Source organism: Electrophorus electricus, chromosome 2, assembly GCF_013358815.1.
Source record: "Electrophorus electricus isolate fEleEle1 chromosome 2, fEleEle1.pri, whole genome shotgun sequence".
Lineage (NCBI taxonomy): Eukaryota > Metazoa > Chordata > Actinopteri > Gymnotiformes > Gymnotidae > Electrophorus > Electrophorus electricus.
The window spans coordinates 9,642,958-9,649,545 of record NC_049536.1 but is presented as its reverse complement, the minus strand read 5'-3'; positions in this window follow the sequence as shown (position 1 = coordinate 9,649,545).

The following is a 6,588-nucleotide window of genomic DNA, read 5'->3' as shown; positions in this document are numbered from 1 at the left end:
TTTTTAAAACTTTTTTTTATAATGTAGTGTAATGTAATGTAGATTATGACAATTGTGTCTTCTAAAGTTGCAAGACAAAAAAGTTCAACATAGCTCCTGGATGGCTATGTAGCCCTTGGATATCAGTTGTTGAAGGGATGATTATATTAACCATTTATCAACTTTACATGGAACCTACAACACCCTATATCAGTATAGGGAACATCTCGAGCTTATGTTTTTCATGTAACAGGTATATTAATTAGGTATATTATTTAATAGCTATGTTTTAAGTTATGGCAGTTATATTATAAACATAATTTCTCTGTATTAGTGTTTAAGTGTCTGAATGAAAAAAACAAAACAACTGTCCTTCATATTTTACATCTTCAGCTAACTCGATGTAGTGCACTGATTACTTGATGCTACAGCTCTGTGTAAGAGAAGGCCACTTTGTGTCTCTAGGCAAAGTCTGCTTTCCACAACCATGTCTTGAGCCCTTATTTGGAATTGTTCCTTAAACAAGACAATGATATTCATCGTGTAACATATTTGAGCCAGTGCTTTTAGATGCAGAAAAGCCCCTAATTCAGACGTTCCAACCACCCCTAAACACCACTGGCCATGTGGATGAAACATAAATCAGTAAAATCTTCGTAGCACAATAAATCTGCCAACTTGCTGACTTAGACCTTCTTTTGTACTCAGCACATGGTCATAATAATATATGGTCAGATCCCTTGATTATGGCATTCAAGGAACAAAGGAAAGTTATCCCAGGCATTAAAAAGAGGGGCACATAGGAAGAGCCATGTGAAGGGGAAGCTGGGTATTTTAAAGGGACAACCCACAAATTTTATATACAAACTTGTGTGAATTTGCAAAAAATGTTATACAGGGCAGAAATGAATATTTTCTAGTGTTTGAATGGGGGAAAAAAACATCCATTTAACTTATAAGTGGATTTGGTGGTTTTGCAAATTAATATTTTAAAAGATTCTTTCAAATGGACCTTTTAAACATTTTCCCCTGCAATTTAAATATAGTGAATTCTCAGAGTAGTAGGTCTCTTCATTCTCATATTCATTCATTCTCAACCAGTTTGGATTGAACAAAGCTGCATCTTTGATGGAAAACCAGCATCCATGCAACATGCTCAGAACTCAGCGTTGTAAGTGCTTAGCTCTGACACTTCCTAATACTCTCCCCCTAGTATTAAATGTGGCTGAGGTGGTATTGCTTCAATGTAAATGAAATGTATCAGGTTGGACATATGACACTTCTGGTGTCATGCAACTTAGCACACATTGTTATTGGATACAACTTGGCTATCATTAGTGAGTAATAGCTGAAAGTAGCTGAAAATGTCAAATGTCAGGAGACTGGTCTGTGAGGGAGGCCTGAACACAGCACATAAAAGAAGACATATTGACATACCGAAGGTCACATATTGAAAATTTAGCCTGTTAGGTTGCCTAATGTTACAGTTTGCCTACTATAAAGCCTTTAGAACATAAAGAGAACAATTCAAATACATTGTTTTCCCACAGTGCTTAAATTACTGTTTAAATTGCCTATAGGTTAAATATTGCCACAATTGCAGTGACCTCTGTCTTTGCTGTGTAAAAATGCCTATGAGAAAAAGATCCATGCTGGTCTTCTACACCACATGACCCAGTTGGGTTTCAAATATGGTGTTCAGTGGTGGAGCATGTCTCTGCCCTGCTAAAAAGCTTCTATTATATTTTCTTTCTCAGTGCACTGACCTCAATATAGATATATTCCCAAACCCTTTTAAGACCAACTTGGAGTAGTTTTAACTAGAATCAAAATGTTGTTCAGGGCATGACTATCTTTAGGAATATTAATAATTGTATATAATTTTTATGCCTGAAAACAAATATACCCTTGTCATTTCTGTATCTATGCTTCCACACTGAAACTGCACTACTTACTGCCGCAGTACGAGACATCTTTTGCTAATCTTTTGATAGTTTAATAATGCTTTGAGGTCAAGTCCCCAAGTCTTTACAGATTAAAATCTAAAACTCTTTAAAGGGACAATGTCATTTTAATAGGCATACAATTACCCAAATTTCTGAAGAAATATAATCACTGATACATTTATTCACCTAGCTGAAGTTTGTCCAAAAGATACCATTCCAAATGAGTTATGAAAGAAAGCAATAAAGCCAATGAAATTGAAAACAAATTGAAATGAAACAATTATCCTAAAAGTAAGTATTTTCCAAACATATGCAGTCCTCTTTTTTATGGGGGGTAGCGTATGCCACTGTTGCCGAGGTGTTAGGCTCTCCCTGGCTTTGGGCTTGGCTGAAAAGCATTACAGACATGCAGCCAAGCAGAAGTAAGGAGTGTTTTGTTAGTCGTCTGAACCTCTGGTGCCCGGAACCACTTAAGCTCTTGTACTATACCTGGATTTGACCAAAATAAATCCATTTGTTTCTGACAAACATTTTGTCATAAAAAATATGACAGAGAAAAACAGAGACTGCTGCTTGTGTGTTCACTCTTAAAGCACCTATTGTTGAGGTGTCAGGATCATTAGTTCATCAGGGCTTCCATTCTGCCAGTTAATGCCTGTGGCCTTTTTCCACGCAGGCAGCAGAGCTGATTCAGAGCTGCACTGCATCAGCCTGCTGTGACACTCCAACACAGGGAAGGAAGATCCTAGTACCCCATGTTTAATACTGTACCCTCTGCTCACTTTCTGCTGGTAGTATAATTTTAAGCATTATCAGCTGATGATAGAAAGCTGACACAGAATAACACATTAAACAGTTTACCAACATCACTGTAGCACAGAGGTTCTCATTTTGAATATATTCTCAGACAGTTAATGTTAATACTTGGAAAATGAGAATGAATCTAGATTTGTATTCATTTTTTACAGAATCATGGATGGCTTAGTGCAGCCAATTGAATGGAACAGTATAAACAGGACAGTCTGTTGTTAACTGTTGGCAGTGGTGTAAAAGAGAGAGCTCTAATACAAAACCACATTCCTTCTTCAGTAGCACAGTTCAGCTAGCAAGCAGCTTGCAAGATAAAATGTGAATGACAGTGATGAGAGAAGTCTCTTATGTCAGCCATTTCTGACTACCCTGAAAACTGGCTTAAACTGTTTAAATGCTTAATGAACAGCCGAATGACTGCCAAACATCATTCAGCTCCTATCACAAGCCATTGGAAAACAAGAATAAGAGAGCACAATAAAAACCAGGATTGTCTCTTAAGCCTCTCAGATCAACTGCTGCCGATGAAATCCTTCCCTGTTTTCCCCTGGGGTGACTCGGCCCACTGGCATCGAGAGAGGTGCTCATGACTTGACCCGCCAGCTCTCTCTCACAAAGTCCCCTTTCAGGCCTTCAGGAAATGAGCCTCATCAGTTTGCTTCACTGAAGCTCTGGCTGTGCTGCTGAAGCCTGTTGCCAGGCATCAGGCAGAGAGCAGGGTATAGATGCTGGGAGATGAGATGGGCAGAGGGCAGATGTGTGGTCTTACCACTAAGCACTCTGAAAGGGTGAATGAGTTCATGTGCTTTGTGGAAGGATGTGATCTCTTCTTTAGGGTGGTAAGAGAGGCTCAAACAGTGCATGCATCTTTTGGGGCAGAAACTGAGTAGATGTGATGTTTTAGCATTTTTTGGCTCTGAGGCGAGACCCTTGCATAAAGATTAGGCTTATGACAGACATAGCCAAAGTCATGGTGACGAGAACTGGTTCACAAACCTGTTTGAATAAACATAGCCTACTTTTTTGTAGAGTTTAGTAAAAGTAATGATTAATGAAGTGATTAAGTGTTTCCCCTGCTCATCACTACAAAGCTGCCTAACTGACCACACAGTTTTCTCAGGGTCTTCATCTTTCTCAGGATTTAGAGATGAGCATATATAACAGGGACTGTTACTGTCACAGACTTTGCCAATATCCACGGTGACATATGCATAATGCACATACACCATGAACCAGAGGATTCACCATACACCAAAAAACCAGAGGAGCTATCTTGTTCCAGGAATCAGTGTCAGCCTCGCAGCCTTCGGACATTCTGGGCTTTGCTCTCTGGAGAGATAACATGCAGCTGTGAGGGGGAGAGGGACGAGGGTAGTGAAAAATAAATTACACCAAAAAAAATGAGGAGGGAGTGAGGGGTAAAGTCAAAGAAGTCAAGGGGTCCTTTCAACTGACATCAGAGATTTTCCAGAGACGGCTGGTGAAGAAAGGGCCGCTTTCCTCTATTCCAGAGCTTCTTAAGCCCTATCCCCTCAGTGTGGGCAGTGCGTCAGTGGGAAAGCCCTTACTCATGGCTTTTATGTTTGTTATCCTGGAGTTAATGGCATTAGACAAAGTGATAAAAGGGAACATGGCTGCACTACTGTGCTTAACAATGAAAGGATTAATCAAAACTGTTATTCTGTCAGTCCTTAACATAACTTCTCTGTGCAATCGCAGCATAGCAAAAGTTTTTTGTTTTGTTTTGCTTTAAGGCAGACTCCCTCAAGCCTATTCCGAATGCACCAATAAATGTACATGCTAAAGGAAAGTCACTCAGCATGAGCTAACATATTTCTGACATATAATGCATCATCAGTGGCATCCATGTCATGAAAATGAACTGCCATGACAGTAGCTGTTTAGTGAGTCATTTTGGGTAAGGTTGGGAAATCACCAGCTACATTTGTCTTGCACTGCACAAAGTGTCACACTATTAGATCATTGGTTTACAGAGATGAACTGGATATCATTATTAACAAAAAAAGTTAAAAGTCAAAAAAAGTCTCTAGGATGTGACTGTTGCAGATTTTAAATCTATTGGATGGGTATGATCCATTTTTAGTTTTAATACAGCTATAGTGGATTTTGTCAGGTTTGGCCTGAGTTGTTTGAATTCAGAACCCTTTAAAATGACACATAAGGTTTAGTCTTTCCCAGAGTCCATGCACATTCCTGATCCCTTTAAGGATTCTTTTAGCCCAGGGCTGCAGCATGTGCAGCCTGCATCAAAGAGACAAATGCACAGCTTTGTCTAGAAATCGTGCCTCTCATCATCATCTCTTCCTTGTTTTGACTGCTTGTCTCATTGAAAGACCATCATTCTGAGGTTCTGTCTCATCTGTTTAATATTAGTGGTAAGGAACACATGGCCATTCAAAGGCACAGGCCTGGTGACATCATACATGGCAGGAGGGAGAGAGGCAGGCTGGGTAGAGGGAGAGGTGAACATATAGTGGAGATTAATCTTGATAAGGACTACCTGATTTGTCCTGCTTGTAGTCTTTAAGATCTCTAAGATCAGAAATCATAAATGCTTTATATAGTCACTTAAAAGCACAAATATATAAAGATCAGCACAAGAAACAAGCAAACTTGAGAATCATTATCATTATAGGGCCATCTGAACTCTATAAACAGAGACAGAAGACAATAATTAAGAGGCCATTGTAAAATGATCAGTTTCTAAGGTTTTACTATTTACTAGGAATGTGTTTGAGTAAAATTAACATTTTAGTTTTTCTCCATAAACTATTGACCACATTTCTCACACATTCCAAATAAAAATATCATTTAAAGCATTTATTTACAGAAAATTACATCTGGTCAAAATAACAAAACAAACAATAATAACAAAACAAACAACCCCCCACAGTACTAATGTTTTAACGCAGGAAGAATTCATACATCAATATTTGATGAAACCACCCCAGTTTTCAACACAGTTATCATGAGCCTTCACATGCTCTCCACCAGTTTTTCACATTGATCATTAAATAAGATTTGGGTCAGGCTGATCACCTAAACAATATCTCATTACCTAGAATGAGGTTTGCCTGTGCTGGAATGCCACCAACACTGGAATAGATTGGCTGCCATACATATTAAGATAATATATAGATGTATAAAAGACATGGATAAATAAAAATGGATGACACTTTTGAGTTCTATACTCATTGATGTACATACTTCAACACTTCATGAAGTATCATACTTATGGATGAAGCAGCAGCACATGTTAACCTGTCTTGAATGCACACACACACACACACACACACACACACACACACACACACACACACACACACACACACACACACAGAGAGAGAGAGAGAGAGAGAGAGGGTGGGGAGGGACAGTTTGCTATCGTGGTTCACAGTGTTTAGAAAGTTTAGGATTTTAATCCAAATCTGCTTTATTGCAGAACATTTAGAAGTAATTTAATAATTCTTTAAAATTTCTTTTACAATAGCTCTCTCTTCTCAAGTGGAGTATTTCAGCAAGAAGATAACTGCAACTATTCATTATGGCTTGTTGGAACTCAGTTCCAGTACTGGGAAATAATAGATTTATGACAGATTGTCCCCTAGTGAGAATATTTAATAACTGTGCTTTAATAACTATCTGTTCCCATGAATAACAGTAAACCGTAAATAATGTCAGATCAGCAGATACGGCAGTGAGTGTACATACATGGCAAAGGAGAGATGAGACATTAGGACAGTAAAGAATTGCTCTCCACTTGGCCAGTGTATCTATTTATGTTGGCTGGTCTGGGCTAGCAGTGCTCACAAAACTCAAGTGGGGTTAATGC